The sequence below is a fragment of the Hordeum vulgare genome, chromosome 1H (genome assembly GCF_904849725.1).
Source record: "Hordeum vulgare subsp. vulgare chromosome 1H, MorexV3_pseudomolecules_assembly, whole genome shotgun sequence".
NCBI lineage: Eukaryota > Viridiplantae > Streptophyta > Magnoliopsida > Poales > Poaceae > Hordeum > Hordeum vulgare.
Window position 1 is genome coordinate 215,313,676 of NC_058518.1, and position 19,373 is coordinate 215,333,048.

Here is a 19,373-nt window from a genome sequence, read left to right on the forward strand (position 1 = left end):
CGACAAACACATCGCAAAAGAGTATTACATCGGATAGATCTCCATGAAGATCATGAACAACATGGTATTGAAGATCAAAGAGAGAGAAGAAGCCATCTAGCTACTAGCTATGGACCCGTAGGTCTGTGGTGAACTACTCACACGTCATCGGAGGGGCAATGGAGTTGATGTCGATGCCCTCCGTGATCAATTCCCTCTCTGGTAGCTTACCGGAAAAGGCTCTCAGATTGGATCTCACGGGAACAGAGACTACTCGCGGCGGAAAAGTATTTTCGTGGCTCTCTTTAGCGATGGGGGAATATTTGGGAATTTATAGTCCAAACAATAGGGTTAGGAGGTGTGCAGGGTACCCACAAGCCAAGGGGCGCGGGCACTCTCCTAGGGCGCGCCTTGCAGGATTGTGGCCTCCCGACACGTGCCCTGCCCCCTACTCCAAGTCTTCTGGGTTTCTTCTGGTCCAAGAAACATCTTTCTGGAGATTTTATTAAGTTGGGACTCCGTTTAATATTCCTTATCTGCAATACTCAAAAACAAGGAAAAAACAAAAACTCGCACTAGGATCTAGATTAATATGTTATTCCCAAAAATAATATAAAACAACATACTAATGCATATAAAACATCCAAAACAGATAATATAATAGCATGGAACAATAAAAAATTATAGATACGTTAGAGACGTATCACCATCCCCAAGGTTAATTCCTGCTCGTCCTTGTGTACGTAAATGATAGAAACATAATTTTTGATGTGGAAAGCTACCTAACATATATATCCATGTAATATTCTCTATTGTGGCATGAATATTCAGATCCATAAGACTCAAAACAAAAGTCTAATGTTGACATGAAAACAATAATATTTCAAGCATACTAATAAGGCAATTGCTTCCTTTCAAAATAACATGGTCTTAGAAAGTTGTCCCTACAAAATCATATAGTCTGGCTATGCTCCATCCTCACCACACAAAATATCAAAATCATGCACAACCCCGATGAAAATCAAGCAATTGTTTCACACTTTTTATGTTCTCAAACCTTTTCGACTCTCACGCAATACATGAGTGTGAGCCATGGATATATCACTATAGGTGGAATAGAGTATGGTGGAGGTTGCAAAAAAAGGAGAAAATAGCCTCATATCTATTAGGCATATCAATGAGCTATGGAGATGCCCATCAATGGATATCAATGTGAGTGAGTAGGGTTTGCCATGTAACAAATGCACTAGAGCTATAAGTGTATGAAAGCTCAAAAAGGGAAACTAGGTGGTTGTGCAAAAGATGTAATCCCACTAGTTATATGAGAGTGACAAAATAGGAGACTCTCTATGAAGAACATGGTTCTAATTTGGAGCATAAGCAATATGGAAGTGATGGTGCATGTCATAAAAATGGGATGGTGGTGTTGCATGTCAATATATCTCGGAATGGGTATGAAAATGACATAATAGGTAGATATGGTGGCTGTTTTGAGGAAGGTGGGTTTAATGTACCGGAGAAAATTGTGCGGTACAAGAGAATCTAACAAAGGTGGAAGGGTGAGAGTGCTTATAATCCATGAACTCAACATTAGTCATAAATAACTCACATACTTATTGCAAAAGCCTATTATTTATCGAAGCAAAGTATTAGACGCATGTTCCTAGGGGAAGGGTTGGTAGGAGGTAATCATCGCGTGATTCCGACCTCCACACAAAGGCTGACAATCATTCAAAAAATCATGCTCCGACTTCATCACATAATGGTTCACCATACGTGCATGCTACGGGAATCACAAGCTTTGACACAAGTATTTCTTCTAATTCACAATTACTTACTAGCATGACTCTCATATTACCATCTTCATGTCTCAAAACTATATGCAAGGAATCAAACTTCTCAGCATATTGAATGCACTTAATATGAAAGTTTTTATTATATCCCTCTTTGATGCCCATTATATTAGGACTAATTCATAACCTAAACCAATTACCATGATTTTTAAAGAACTCCCAAAATAATATAAGTGAGGTATAAGAGTTTAATAACTTCCGTAAAACACCACATGGCCGTGCTCGAAAAGATATAAGTGAAGCACTACAAAAAAATTGCCTAGCTCAAAAGATATAAATGAAGCACAAAGAGTATTCTACTAAATTCACGATTCAGCGTGTCTCTCTAAAAAGATTTGTGAAGCAAGGATTATTGTGACAAACTAAAAAGTAAAGACTCATATCATACAAGACACTCCAAGCAAAACACATATCATGTGGTGAATAAAAATATAGCCTCAAGTAAATTTACCGATGGATTGAAGACGAAAGAGGGGATGCCTTCCGGGGCATCCCCAAGATTAGGCTCTTTGGTATCCTTGAATCTTTAACCAAAACTTGAAGACTTGGTGAGGACACCGCAAGATTGAACCCAAAACTAAGCACTTCTCGCATTGCAATAATTACCAATCTAGTTGGCGAAACCGAACCAATAACTCGAAGAGACTTGCTAAGATATGAAATCATGCATATAAGAAATCCGAAGAGACTCAAATAATATTCATAGACAATATGAACATAAACTCACAATTCTCCAGATCTCGACAAACACGCCACAATAGCGTATTAGATCGGATAGATCTCCATGAAGATCAAGAAGAACACGATATTGAAGATGAAAGAGATAGAAGAAGCCATCTAGCTACTAGATATGGCCCCGTAGGTCTGTGGTGAACTACTCACACATCATCGGGGGGGCGCAATGGAGTTGATGTAGATGCCCTCCATGATCAATTCCCTCTCCGGCAGATTACCGAAAAATGCTGCCAGATTGGATCTCACGAGAACAAAGACTCCCGGCAGCGGAAAAGTATTTTCATGTCTCTCTTTAGCGATGGGGGAATATTTGGGAATTTATAGGCCAAAGAATTGGGTTAGGAGGCCTGCAGGGCACCCACAAGCCATGGGGGCGCATCCACCCACCTAGAGCATGCCCTGCAGGCTTGTGGCCTCCCGGCAGCTGTCGTGCCCCCTACTCCAAGTCTTTTGGGTTTCTTCTAGTCCAAGAAAAATCTGACCAGAGATTCTATTCCTTTTGGACTCTGTTTAATATTCCTTATCTGCAATACTCAAAAACATGGTAAAAAACAGAAACTGGCACTAGGCTCTAGATTAATAGGTTAGTCCGAAAAATAATATAAAACATCATATTAATGCATATAAAACATCCAAAAACACATAATATAATAGCATGGAACAATAAAAAACATAGATACGTTGGAGATGTATCAACCGTGCACAAGATTATTTCGTAAATCCTAAGGAAGCAAAGCTCATGTGTTGGCACGCGGAGAGGTCGAAGCTCGACGATGGAGATTATACGAAATGAGACATCTTGCCAATGCAAGCTAGTGGAGAGTGTTCAATGCGGAATATCGATACTTCCTAGCAAATCCAAGGAATGTCATGCTTGGCACGAGTATCGATGGCATGAATCCGTTTGGCAACCAGAACAACAACCATGTCAGATGGCAATGTATGGATGTACAACCTCCCCCTGGATGTGCATGAAGTCGAAGTACATACACGTGAGCATCTTGATTCAAGGGCCAAAACAACCAGGAAATAATATTAATCTATATGTGGGGCTACTGAAAGAGGAGTTCGACATGTTATGGAGAACATCGGTCAAGACATGGGACGCTGGCAAACGAGAGTATTTCTATATGAGGGACGCTCTAATGACGACACTGCATGACCATCTTAGTTGCGGATATGTTGCAGGACAGGTGTGCCACGGATATTGTGGGTGCTCCCGATGCATGGATGATACAATGTATCAGTAGCTAACGAAAGATGGTGGGTCTGGGAAACCATGTATATGGGGCATCAATAGTGGCTCGAGAAATATGACCCATGGAGAAACTATGGATATCTATTCAAAGGTGTGGCTGGGCATCGAGGAGCTCCGCGTAAGAGGAGAGGCACCGAAATCTATGAGTCGTTGAGAAACTAGGAAGAGTGCCCTGTGCTGGGAAAGATTTAAAAAGCATCGGAGCCACTGCTGAAGGTATCTAAAACAAGGTTAGTTTTCCGGGACTTGAGTATTGGCCCAAACTCAACACGCCTCAATTCCTTGATCAAATGCATATTACAAACAATGTCCTCGAGAGTTTGCTTGGGACACTGATGAACATGTTGGACAAGACAATGCATAAGCCGAAGGCAAGAAAATACATGGAAGATTTGGAAATCAGGGAAGATCTCCACATGCCCCATAAAAATTCATCGTATGACACGGGGATGAAAACGGAGGTGGGGGATGGGGGGAAAGTCAACAAGAAGGAAGAGCAATATCCCCCCTTTCTTGCTTCACCTTAAGTCTGAAGGAGGTGAATTAACTCTTCAAGTTCCTTACTGGAAACAAAGTTAGTTCCAATTATTGTGGGACGTGATAACCCACAATTATAGGGGATCAACTGTAGCCTTTCTTGATAAGTAAGAGTGTCTAACCCAACAAGGAGATAAAGGTAGAACAAATATTCCCTCAAGTTCTATCGACCACCGATACAACTCTATGCACGCTTAACGTTCCCTTTACCTAGAACAAGTATGAAACTAGAAGTACTTTGAAGGAGTGAAAGAATAGTTTTGCAAGAAAATGAAGAACATGTAAGTAAAAAACTAGGGGCCGCTAAGATAAAGAAACAACTAAGTTCGTCTTAGTAGAGATATTTTTGTCACATGAAGGTTATTTGTCCCTAGGCAATCGATAACTAGACCGGTAATCATTACTGCAATTTTATATGATGGAGAGGCATAAGCTAACATACTTTCTCTACTTGGATCATATGCACTTATGATTGGAAATCTAGCAAGCATCCACAACTAGTAAAGATCATTAAGGTATATTGTATCTAGTCCTCTTTAGTCCCACATGCAACAACCCATCTAATCTAGTTTATGCTTCTGTCACTCAAGCAACCCACCATAGGCAAATCATGAACACATTGCAACACCCTACAACGGCGATCCCTCACGCTTACGCGACACGGGGAGCACCATAGCACAACACCAATAAAAAAACATGCAACTCAAACCAATCATGATCATCAATCAACCCATAGGACAAAACAGATCTACTCAAACATCATAGGATAGCCATACATCATTGGGAAATAATATATAGCATTGAGCACCATGTTTAAGTAGAGATTACAGCGGGGAGAAGGGGTGTTACACCGCTGCATAGAGTGGGAAAGAGTTGGTCATGACGGCGGTCAAGTTGTTGGTGTAGATCGCCGTCACGATGATGGCCCCGACAGCGTTCCGCTGCCATCGGGAGAGAGGGGAAGAGAACCCCCGCCTTCTTATTCTTCTTTGGCCTCCCCCCAGATGGGAGGAGGGTTTCCCCTCTGGTCCTTGGCCTCCAAGGGGACAGAAGGGTGGGAGTCCCTCCGAGATTGGATCTCTCTCTCTCTATTTCTTCCTATTTCTGCCTTCTTGTGCGTTCCAGATTCTGGCGTTTCACCATTTCTTATATTCCTGGAGATCCGTAACTCTGATTGGGCTGAAATTGTAACACGATTTTTATTCGTATATTAGCTTTCTTGTGGCGAAAGAAGGGAACCAACCTCGGGCACCGCCTTTTGTTGATTCCACTTCCCAAAATTCGCATATATTCTGAAACATCCCCGTAAGTTTTTATCCCATTTGGACTTTGTTTGATATGGATTTTTTGTGAAACAAAAAACATGCAACAAAGAGGAACTGGCACTCGATCAATATGTTAGTCCCAAAAATAGTATAAAAAGTTGCCAAAACTATATGAAAATTGTAGAATATTGGCATGAAACAATCAAAAATTATAGATACGATGGAGACGTATCAGCATCCCCAAGCTTAATTCCTCCTCGTCCTCGAGTAGGTAAATGATAAAAAGATATTTTTTTATGTGGAATGCTACATACCTAGCATAATCTTGATCATATAATCTAATCATGGCATGAATATTAAGACACGAGTGATTCAAAGCAACAGTCTATCATTTGACATGAAGATAATAATACGTCAAGCATACCAATAAAGCAATCATGTCTTCTCAAAATATCATGGCTAAAAGAAAGTGATCCCTACAAAATCATATAGTCTTGCTATGCCCCATCTTCATCACACAAAGTATTAAATCATGCAAAACCCCGATTTTAGCCAAGCAATCGTTTCATACTTTTGTATTCTCAAACTTATTCAACTTTCATGCAATACATCAGCGTGAGCCATGGGTATAGCTCTATATGTGGAATAAAATATAGTAGAGGTTGTGGAGAATACAAAAATAAGGAAATAGTCTCACATCAACTAGGCGTATCAACGGGCTATGGAGATTCCCATCAATAGATATCAATGTGAGTGAGTAGGGATTGCCATACAACGGATGCACTAGAGCTACAAGTGTATGAAAGCTCAAAAAGAAACTAAGTGGGTGTGCATCCAACTCGCTTGCTCACGAAGACCTAGGGAAATTTGAGGAGGCCCATCATTGGAATATACAAGCCAAGTTCTATAATGAAAAATTCCCACTAGTATATGTAAATGACAATATGAGAGACTCTCTATCATGAAGATTATGGTGCTACTTTGAAGCACAAGTGTGGAAAAAGGAATAGTAGCATTGCCCCTTCTCTCTTTTCTCTCATTTTTCCTTCTTTTTTCCCTTTTTTTGGTGGCCTTCTTTGGCCTCTTTTATTTTTCATAAAGTTCGGAGACTCATCCCAACTTGTGAGGAAATCATAGCTTCCATCATTCTTTCCTCACATGTGAGAATGCTATAATAATGACGATCGTCACACTTTTATTTACTTACAACTCAAGAATTACAACTCGATACTAGAACAAAAGTTGACTCAATATGAATGCCTCCGTTAGTGTACCGGGATGTGCAATGATCTAGAATAGCAATGACATCAAAAATATGAAAACATCATGCTAGCTATCTTACAATCATGCAAAGTAATATGGAATGATGGTGCGTGTCATAATAAACGAAACGGTGGAAGTTGCATGGCAATATATCTCGGAATGGCTATGGAAATTCCATAATAGGTAGGTATGATGGCTGTTTTGAGGAAGGTGGGTTTAATGCATCGACGGAAGTTGTGCGGTACTAGAGAGTCTAGAAAATGTGGAAGGGTGAGAGTGTGTATAATCCATGGACTCAACATTAGTCATAAATACCTCACATACTAATTGCAAAAATTTATTAGTCATCGAAACAAGGTACTACACGCATGCTCCTAGGGGAAGGGTTGGTAGGAGTTAACCATCGCGCGATCCCGACCTCCACACAAAGGATGACGATCAATAAATAAAGCATGCTCCCACTTCTTCACATAACAGTTCACCATACGTGCATGGTACGGGAATCACAAAATTTAACACAAATATTTATACCAATCCACATTTACTCACTAGCATGACTCTAATATCACCATCCTTATAACGCCAAACTATTGCAAGGAATCAAACATATCATATTTAGTGATCTACAAGTTTTATGTAGGATTTTATGACTAACCATATGAATGACCAACTCCTATTAACTCTCTAAATAGATATAAGTGATTCATGCAAGTTTAATTCTTTTTACAAAAGATATGCCCACTCTATAACAAATATAAGTGAAGCAAAACAGCATTCTACAAATGGCGGTTTTCTATGTGTAGAGAAACAGACAATCCAAACTTCAAATGATATAAGTGAAGCGCGTGAAGCATTCTATAAAGCCATACTCAAAAGATATAAGTGAGGTGCAAAGAGCCTTTTATAAATCAACCAAGGACTTTCTCATACCAGCATGGTGCATTATTAAAAGAAAAATAAAAAAGCACGCGATGGTCCAAGATTTACGCATATCATGTGACGAATAAAAATATAGCTCCAAGTAAAATTACCGATGGTTGTTAGAAGAAAGAGGGGATGCCTTCCGGGGCATCGCCAAGCTTAGTTGCTTGGGAGTCCTTGAATATTATCTTGGGGTGCCACAGGAATCCCCAATCTTAGTCTCTTTCCTCTCCTTATTCATTCATCCATCATCATCTCGCCCAAAACTTGAAAACTTCGATCACACAAAACTTAACAAAACCCTCGTGAGATCCGTTAGTAATAATAAAGTACATTACAACTTTAAGTACAGTTTTAAACTAATTCATATTTTTTGCATTGTATCTACTGTAATATGACTTTTCCATGCCTTATGCCACCGATATAATCGATAGTTTCAATAAAATGAGCAAAACAATGCATTAAAAACATAATCTGTCAAAAACAAGGCAGTCTGTAGTAATTTGTACATTCACCATACTTATGTAACTCTAAGCATTCTAATAAAAAATTTGGGTATCAGTACTGTGAAAAAATTTCAGAAACTTTTGACATTCCAATAAAAAATGTAAATTCACACACTATAGCCAAAGTTTCTGTTTTTGAACTGCACACACCAAACAAGCAATCTAATCATCGTAAAGGCAAATCTTGGCACATTAGTTTTATAATAGAATGGATTTATACAAGAGGGTAAATATTTTTGTGGAAATTTTGCTGAAATTAAGATTCACAAGGTTTCCATGGGCATGAACAAAGTTCAAGGCATGCTCCCATTTTAAGAATGCTCGTCTCTCTCACTTCCACTTTTCTTTTTGAAAAAGTTTTAGGTTCCCCTTTTTATTTTTTGTTTTTAAACTATAAAAAAGCACACAACTTAATAAAATGACTTCCTAAAACTTTCTGGTTGTTTCCCAGGCAGCCCTTTCTTTAAAGCCATTAAGCTAGGCATAAAGTGCTCAAGTAATTGATCCACCCGAATCCCAAGGTATATCAAAGCCAATTTTAATTAAAAATGATTTGTAATTTAGTAGTGAGCACAAAGTAAGATATATCACACAAAAATGAAGTCTAACTCTCTTCCTATGCATCCGCATGTCATAAAAGAACAATTCATGCACACAAACTAAAGGCCAATGCATAATATAAACAATTTCTTGCAATTTATCTTATTGGAAACATAGAGAGGCGGAGATTTAGTTCCTCTCTCATAATAATTGCAAGTAGGAGCAGAAGCACATGCATATTATATCTATCAAAATCATCATGTGTAATAGTAAAAGGCAACCCATCTATATAATCCTTAATAAGTGCAAACTTCTCCAATATAGTGTAGTTGAGAGACTTCAAAAAGATGATAGGACTATCGTGTGTGGGTGCAATAGAAACAATTTAATTCATAACATAAGGAACTATGGAAAGTTCATATCCATAATCATCATTCATATTGGCATCACGGCCACAAGCATAGCAAGCATCAAGTTCATCAAAAAGGGATATTTCAAATGAATCTAAGGGATCATTGCAATTATCATACCATTCATCCTTCGCTAAGAACGAAGGAAAATTAAACAATGTATGAGTTAAAGAGTTACTCTCATTAGAAGGTGCGAACGGGTAGCTAATCTTCTCTTCCTCCTTCTGTTCTTCGCTCTCCTCCTCATCTTTTTCATCCAATGAGCTCACAGTGTCATCAATTTCTTCTTCCATAGATTCCTGCAAAATAGTAGTCTCCTCTTGGACAGCGGAGGAGTCCTCAATATATGGATTAACATAAGAATTAGATGCATAGTTTTCATAGAAATATTTAAGTATGGCAAACCTTTCAGATTTGTAAAGAGTAGCGTCATACTTCTCAATCAAAGAAGCAATTTCATAGGCACCCTTAAAAGCAAAAAATTCTCCAATTTTCTCAATATCATAGTAACTATAAACACCCTTGGCATAAGAAGATATGATTCCATTATCCTTAAACTAACATTGATAGGGAAGTTGTTTTTTAGGGTCTTCAGAACAACAAGTAAAATCATAAATTTTGCATAAATTTCAAGCATCGCATTCCAAAGTATTAATATGATGTCATAAAAGTTTCCCTTTTTTGAGATAAGCAGTGTCACACATAATAAGCATGCTCATTTAATGATTTGCCCTCACCTAAGCTAGTTGGGATTTCAGGACGAGCACGAATGAATTGAAGATGACCCAAGTAATATTCTTCGGTGGTACGGAACACTAGTGGTTCCTCAACTTTTGGAGCAGAAAGTACATCTAATTTTTTTGGTATTTTGTGCATCCTACACATATTTAAAGATAGAAAATAAGCTAAGCACCAAATAAAATCTAATTAGTGATAAAGCAAACAAGCACACACGAAAATATTCACCCATGCTATTGCTCCCTGGCAACAGTGCCAGAAAAAGGTCTTGATAACCCACAAGTATAGGGTTATCAATTGTAGCCTTTCTCAGTAAGAGTGTCGAACCAAACGAGGATCTAAAGGTAGAACAAATATTCCCTCAAGTTCGATCGACCACCTATACAACTCTATGCACGCTTAACGTTTGCTTTACCTAGAACAAGTATGAAACTGGAAGTACTTTGTAGGAGTGATAGGATAGGTTTGCAAGAAAATAAAGAACACGTAAGCAAAAACTAGGGACTGCTAAGATAAAGAAACAACTAAGTTGGTCTTAGTAGAGATCTTTTTGTCACATGAAGGTTATTTGTCCCTAGGCAATCGATAACTATACCGATAATCATTATTGGAATTTTATATGAGGTAGAGGCATAAGCTAACATACTTTCTCTACTTGGATCATATGCACTTATGATTGGAACTCTAGCAACCATCCGCAACTAATAAAGACCATTAAGGTAAAACACAACCATATCATTATAAGGTATCAAGTCCTCTTTACTCCCATATCCAACAACCCACCTACTCGGGTTTATGCTTCTGTCACTCGAGGAACCCACCATAGGAAAATCATGAACACATTGCAACACCCTACAACGGGGATCCCTCATGCTTGCGCGACACGGAGAGCACCATAAGACAACACCAATAATAAAACATACAACTCAAACCAATCATGATCATGAGTCAACCCATAGGACAAAAGGGATCTACTCAAACATCATAGGATAGCCATACATCATTGGGAAATAATATATAGCAGTGAGCACCATGTTTAAGTAGAGATTAGAAATTACAGCAGGGAGAAGGGGTGTTACACCGCTGCATAGAGTGGGAGAGAGTTGGTGATGACGGCGGCAAAGTTGTTGGTGTAGATCGTCGTCATGATGATGGCCCCGGCGTCATTTTGGTGCCACCGGGAGATAGGGGGAGAGGGCACCCCTCCATCTTCTTTTTCCTTGGCCTCCCCCTAGATGGGAGGAGGGTTTCCCCTCTGGTCCTTGGCCTCCATGGCGACAGAGGGGCGAGATCCCCTCCGAGGTTGGATCTCTCTCTATTTCTTTCTGTTTCTGCCTTCTTCTGCGTTCCAGATTCTGTTGTTTCACCATTTCTTATATGCCCGAAGATCCGTAACTCTTATTGGTCTGAAATTTTAAGACGATTTTTATGCGGATATTAGATTTCTTGCGGCGAAAGAAGGGTACCAACCGCCTTACGGGGTGGCCACAAGACAGCCTGGCGCGCCCTACCCCCCAGGTCGTGCCCCTCTGAATTGTGGGCACCTCGGGCACCGACTTCTGTTGATTCCACTTCCAAAATTCACATTTATTCCAAAAAAATCTCCGTAAGTTTTTATCCCATTTGGACTTCGTTTGATATGGAATTTCTTTGAAACAAAAAACATGCAACAAACAGGAACTGGCACTGGGCACTAGATCAATATTTAATCCCAATAATAGTATAAAAAGTTATCAAAGGTATATGAAAGTTGTAGAATATTGGCATGAAACAATCAAAAATTGTAGATAGGATGGAGACGTATGAGTAAGATAAGAATATTTCTAGACACGGAGAAGAAAAGGTTCAGCGGTGTCGTGGTTTTGACACGGCAGATGTCCTCCTGGGAGGACATAGGTATGGGGCCATCACAACTAGGTGGTAGCTTGAATGGGGTTACTCAGAATCGAGAGATGCGATTTTTACCCCGGTTCGGTCCCACGCGATGGAGGTAAAATCCTACATCCTGCTTGAATTTTATTGATGATGATGATGATGATATCAATTAAAAGGGTGCTATTTCACTACCTCTAGTCTCGAGGGTTTGTAATCTCTCTATCTCTAATGACTTGTTATTCTCTCCCCTTTTGGGGTACCATGCCTCTCCTTATATAAGTTGAATGGGCAGGATTACATGTAGAGTCCAAGTAGGACTACAACTAGTCTCTTTTTTATTACAAGCTGAATCCTAGTCCTGATCTTGCTTCCCTTGTGAGGAACCATTTGAGCTTCTTGGACCTTCTCTACGAGCCGTACCTCTAGGCCTCTTCATCAGCCGGCCATTTGCCAGCTCGCACATTTGTCCTTGTTCCTTGTGATCCGGGCTGACCAGGTAAACAAGGTAACCCATAAGTCTCCAAGTGATGGGCCGGGTGCTCCCGGCCGGGTCAAACCGTGGGGAATATACCCAACATTTTCCCCCAGGTTAGCTTGAATTTATTCATGCTAATCTCGTGAATAATAATAATCAATACTTGTGAGAGAAAATGGCTTGCCCAAAAATCTGCCTTTATTCAATGAACCGGCTTCTGTAAAATTGGGTTTCTTCTTCATATCAACGAGTCGGCTTCACAATCAACTTGCTCGTGCATGTCCTTTTCAATTAAATGTTGGGAATAATAACCCATCCATTATTGAACCGGTTTTCAAATGCTTTAACATGTCGATGTCATCTTCCTGAGACATGAAGTGCTCGCCGGGCCATTTGACATAGTAAATATTCAATTCGGGACGAAATAATTGTCGGCTTATGGATATAAAACTTGTCGAGTTACGAGCGACAAGCTTGCTGGGTCATGGAGGTTAGTGCTGTGGGGAGGTGGAATTGGACTCCTGGAAATTTTGGGCATCTTTGTCATCGACAAACCCATTTCACAATCAACATGCTCATGCTGGTTCCTTTGCGGGAAAAATATTAGGAAATAAAACACCCATGTATCATTGAGTCGGCCTTCAATGCTTTGGCTTGATGATTTTTTTTGGAAATAAGAAAAGCATATGATGTTTAGCCGGCTTTCAGGGCCTTTCTATGAATAGCTTATAGTATATATACTTTGCAAATTTCTCCACCAAGAATATGAGATCTGGATCACTCAAAATTGATAGCTTGAATATGTTCTCCGTCTTCTTCTTATATTCATATTACTTGTAGCCCTCAAGATCCGAGTTTATTAGTTCATGATTACTTGGTGCTTCGTGTAGAAAAATATCTTGATTGTTGGCCCCTAAGTGTCGGGTTGTCTTGCCTGCAGCAGCCTAGGACTTGTAATCGTCTTATACTAATAAAACTTCAGCCAGTGTAGCCCCCAAGGGGCGGGTTGTTTTGCCTGCAACAACCTAGGACTTGAACTTGGTATTGAATGTTGTAGATAGATAGCTTGGAGAAACCTTGGTTGTCCATCTGAGTCGCCAGTTACAAACTGAATGTTTTGCATTTCACATGTGTAGGCCCCAAGGGTCGTCTCATAAGTATGTGATGGGCCAGGTCTTCAATTTGGATGTTATCATTTGTTTAAATAACTAAACACTATAGCCCCCAAGTGTTGGGTCGCATGCTTGCAGTGACTTGGGACTTTTTAGAAATTTTGTAGATCTTGAACTGAGTAGTATAGTCCCCAATTGTTTGGTCGAATGCGTGCAACGACTCAGGGCTTACATGTACTTCTCCTTTGAAAAGAATAACATCATATGATGTAGCCCCTAAGTGTCGGGTCCTATGTGTGCAGTGACTTGGGCCTGTGTGGAAATAATATAACTTCAGAAGTTCTCTTGAACTAATATTAATTTGGCTTGAATGAATGCTTGAACGTGGTTGTAGTGCAACCCGGTAATTTATCATTTGTACGAATATCCTGGAATAATGCCTTTGTGCTTGAAATGAAATTCCTGCCCACGGTTGTTGTGCAACCCGGCAATTGGATTTACAAGCTTGTTTTGCTTGGAATGGAAAACCATGAATCCATATTATCATGCAACCCAACAAATCATGTTGCCATAATTGCTATAACTTAGGAAATTTATTTATGAGACTTGGCTTCCGTAAAATAAAACCGGCTCCTGTTTGCTCAACCCGGTCACATAGAATTGGTGTTGTTCATCGAAACCATCGGTCGTGCTTGCAGTGCAACCCGACAAATATATGTTTGAAAAATTCATAAGTGTTGTAGTTTACTATAAAGCAAGTTGAAAAAAAATCCAAGACATGGTCAACTAAATTACCCGACAGTATATGCGACCCAAGTGAATATATAACCCTGAAATTCAGAAAAATTGATACCTGCAAAGAAAATGCAAAAATAGACAAATAAATAGAGAGAAATACACAGCCTATGACATATATAAAAAATAACTAGCAAGCTAGCTTTTGAGGCTTGGCATAAAGACTAGCTTTCGAGGCTCGAGTCTGATTAGCTTCTGTGAAGCAGACCTTGTAGCCTCTTATGGTTTATCCTAGCTTTGTGAAAATGGGCTTTCATTGGACTTAAGACGACATTTTAACTTTGATAAGTTCAGGGTCAATAACGATTGACTTATCAAAAGTATGTTGGGTCACCTGTTCAGAGTAGCATCAAGTTAACACGCATGTTTAACTAAGTTTTATGATGGCACGTGTCGGGTCAAGAGGGATATCAAAGGCTAACTCGATGAGTTGGGAGCCGCCAAGTGATCATACGATCATCGAAAACCGCAGCATAGGATATATAGGAGACAATGCTACTACTCTAAAAAATTGGGGTCGAGATAAGCCGGCTTTATTCCATTGATCATAATATGATGATCCAATAAGGCATGTTATCCATGTTTGAACAGCGCATCCTGGTAACTAGTCCTCTCTGGCAAACTTTAATTTTTCGCCAGTAAGGCAGGGCACACATGTTTGAACTGCGCATGATAGCAGCTAGTCTTCTTTGGCAACCTTCAATTTTTTGCCAATAAGGCAGGGCACCCATGTTTGAAATGCGCATCGTGGTAGCTAGTCCTCTTTATCAACCTTTAATTTTTTGTCAATAAGGAAGGGAACCCATGTTTGACTTACGCATCGTGGCAGCTACTCCTCTTGGGCAACCTTCAATTTTTCGCCAATAAGGGAGGGTACCCATGTTTGAACTATGCATCGTGGCAGCTAGTCCTCTTTGGTAACCTTTAATATTTGGCAAATAAGGCAATAGCCCCCGGGACTGGGTTGTTTTCCTTGCAATGACCCGGGGTTCTTATATTTGTGTCACGACCAGTTTCCAAATAAAATATTTAATTGGAAATCAGCCATTCGCGACCAAAGTGAGGAAAATATTTCCCACTGACAGACTCAACTTGGTGTAGAAAACCAGTAGTACTCAATATATTACAAGTAGAGCGAGGGTCGCTCTACAAATTATTACAACACATCCAAGTCTTAGGATAGATGGAAATGTTACAATGGTCTTAGGGTGACTCTACTGCTCGCAAAAATAAAGGGGGTATGTCACATGAGAGTAATGTGACATGATGAGTACAACTACGCGTTAAGCCTCAGAGTGAAGCTCAACAATTTATTCGAGGTGGCGGAAGCGGTGGAGTAAAACAGCGACGGACTCCAGGATCACAAGACTAACTAGGACTCCTCTAGACATCAGACTCGCTATCTAACTCCTCATCCATGAGGTCTCCTTCATCCATATCTGGTCACAACAACAAGCCAGTGAGTACTCCGAGAAGTACTCGCAAACAATTTACACAAATGATCAAATACATGCAGTTGATTTTTATTATGCATGGTTAGGATCAAGTAATATTCATAATATAAGTGCATAAAATAAATAAGTTAGAGGATAAATCAGGCGGTATTCCTCCCGAGATATCCGTAACAGTAAATAAAATAAAATAAGCCACCGTCGGGCGTATGAGCGACACCGCACACAGGGCATAACATAAATGAAATAAGCAATAAGCCTCGAACGGGCGTCTTTACGACACCACAGTAAGGGCATGGATAAAATAAAACAACATGCCGTAGTCGGGCGTCTCAGCGACATCATACAAAGGGCTTATAAGAATAATAAAAAAATGCCACATTCGGGTGTCTCAGTGACACCACATAAAGGGCTTATAAGAATAACAAAACAATGCCACAGTCGGGCGTCTCAGCGACACCACATAAAGGGCTTATAAGAATACTAAAAACAATGCCACAGTCGGGCGTCTCAGCGACACCACATAAATGGCTTATATAAAATATTGAATATCCAGGAGGTAGAACCGTCCCAAGGATATCCAACAAAGAGAATCATAAGGGTTAGTCGAGAGTAATAATACACGATATGATAATATCTTGCATCATCATATGGTTCACCAAATCCAATATTATTAATATCACTTATACTCCAAAGACCGACTCTAGGACCGACACTTGACTCGTCAAACAACGTCCTTGACCAGGGACAAGGCTACTCGTATAGTTTTGACTCTGCAGAGGGTGTACTCTTTACCCATAGCCCACGGTTTTCAATAGTCAATATGACTAATCCCGCGTACGACATTTTAGAAGTGGACACTCAGAATCATCACACACCCAGTTTACCTCCGCGAAGCCCGGATTCACCCAGACTACGCTGCCAAGGTAAAACCATAAGACTGGGAGGCTCCGACCTCGACTAGCATGGGATCAACAATATTTATATCGCGCGCTAACGGGGAGTGCCCTCCCTTACGGTCACATACCGGAAACACCCATGCCCCCTGGCCGGGTGACTGGATTTATTCTAGGGCCATGGATACCTTCATACCGGCCCCTCTACTTGGTGTGTGACGGATAATAGGTCTACAACAGACTATACCGAACCCATTACCCAGGGAACTGTGGTAGCACGATAAGAAGTATGACACGGACAAGACTTGATCTAGGTCGATACTGGAGTTTACCAATTTTATATCAGCACCATTGTGCTCAAGCCATTACAATGTCATAGCCTATCACGTTCCACGTGACTAGGCTATTCCACAACATTTTCATAACTGCCACTTGCCATCATCATATTGTTATTATGGTTGAATATGTATAGCAGGTATTAAATATGCAAGGTGGTGAATAATAAATATGAGGTAAGTTAGCAAACAACACACCAAAAGTAACAAACATGCTTGCCTGGTTCCACGTAGTCCGGATTAAGCTCGGTGCAGTTGGTGTCTCGTATTGCGGTGTCGGAATCTACGGTATAGATCAAACAAGAGTATAAGTGGTACTTCCTAGCTACTGGTCTCAAAATAGTTTTAGGAAAATCTTAAAATAAACTAGGCATTACCAGGAACAATTTGCAAAAAGAATCACTCAAAAATAAGTTATGGATCAAAAGTTATAGCCAAAACATTATCAAGGACTATTATGCAATTAGTTTTAATAGAACCAGGGGCTAGACTGAGATTCAGTCAAAACGCCCGAAGGGAAAGGCGTTTCCCCGAAAGGAAAATCGCAACCGGCCGAATACATTTCTATCAAAACGCTTCAGAGGGGGAGAGAGACACTAACAAAGGGGGTCCCCCTGTCAGGTTCGAATGCCCAACGACGCCAGAAGCATCCGGCGATCGCCCGCGACGCTAGGAGGGAGGGGAGAGCCAGCTGGGGTGCGGGTGCACTCATGGTTGACTCACCAGACTGATGAAGATGGATTGGAGCGCGGGAGGCCTCACGTCGACGACAACAACTCCGATGACGCGAGGAGATCGATGACGGAGGGCCTCTGCGATGAAATCGAGCATGGGGTAAGCAAGAGAGGAGCTCCTGGATGCAAACAAAGGCCTCAGGGATCCTACATGTACTTACACTGCGCGGGAATGGCCGGATCCCGAAGCGGATCGGGGCAGCCGGAGCTGGGGAAGAAGGCCCCTCGGGGACCCCTTCCTGGATCGGTTGGTTCCGTGAGGTGGAGATGGAGGATGGGGATGAGCTTGGCGAGGTCAGAAGCACTATAGGGAGGCTCTATTTATAGGCGCCACGTGACGAGCAACGACATTAACTCCCATGAGCGATTCCGGCGATGCAGGAGCTTGGGCACGTGGTTAGGTGACTGGAATCGCACCAAATCACTACCGGGGTTCCATTTTTCACCAGAGGGTGCTTGGTCATCGACCGTGGCAACGCGGCGACGACGCGGCCATTGCTGCACACTGCGGCTGCAGAACTCGAGCCCTGAGCTGCACAGGGCATGGCGACGGTCTTTGCGAAGCACATGTTCGAGGAGGGGCACGCGGCGGCAGCAGGAGCAAAGGGCGGTGCCGAGAGGCGCGGGTGCGAAGCGGGAAGCTGCTGCGACTGTTGTAGAGCCGTTGCCAGTAGCTTTGGCCGGCTCTGTCGGTGAGCTACCGACGAGGGGAAGAGGCCAAGCTGCGGGCGACGCTATGGATAGGAATGAGACACAGGGGCGACGGCAAACTCGCTGCTACTGGCAAGATTGACGAAGAGGGGAAGGTTGCGCCTGTCTGAAGTTTGGTCTGAAATAAATTTAGACAGTTTCAGTCAGGTGCAGATGAGGTGCTCGAGAGAAAGAAAACCTTAGCTAGAAAAATAATTTGATGCTAAAATTTGGAGGGGACCACTCTCGTTGGAAGAGAACATGCTGCAAAAAAATCAGAATTTTTGGTGGAGTTTAAGGCAGCTTTGAATCAAAATTGAGTTTCTGGGGTCAAATTTCTGTCAAACTAAATTTGAAATTTTCCAACTTGAGAACCCAAAGTTTTTGCTGGAATAGGTTGATGATACTAAGGACTACAAACACCCAAGGTTTGGGGTCAAGATTCCAAAGGAAAAAGGAGGTTCCTTTGAAAAAAAATTGAGGCTCAAACTGATTACTGAAATTCCCATTTTAGCAATAAAAATAATTGGGGTGATCCAACCCTTCTAAATATTTTGAAAACTTTCAAAAATAAGCTCAGGGATTAGGAGGGTAGTAAAATTATTTAAAAACAGAATGTTGATTAATTCTCTTTGAAGAATTAATAAATAAACTCATGAAGAAATCCAAACCAAAATAAGAGGAATCCAATTTAAGATTAAAAGAAATATTATTTTAACCATTTCATTTATGAGAAAGGCCAAGAGAATATTTCTGAATTTGTTTGGTGTAGAAGAAGTTCAAAAGTTTTCTCTCATGGAGATTAGCAAGAAAACTTCCAAGTTCTTGTCAAGTCAAAAATTCAAATCTCCAGGAAATCAAAGAAAATAAAAGTTGAAAAATCTTGGGTGTTACAATTTGTTGACACCGGCCGAATCTGCCGAGTCATGTCTGTATAGCCCCCAAGTCTTAAGTCGACTCGAGGAGTCGGCTTGAGATTCTTCATCCTTGGATGTGGCATAAGCT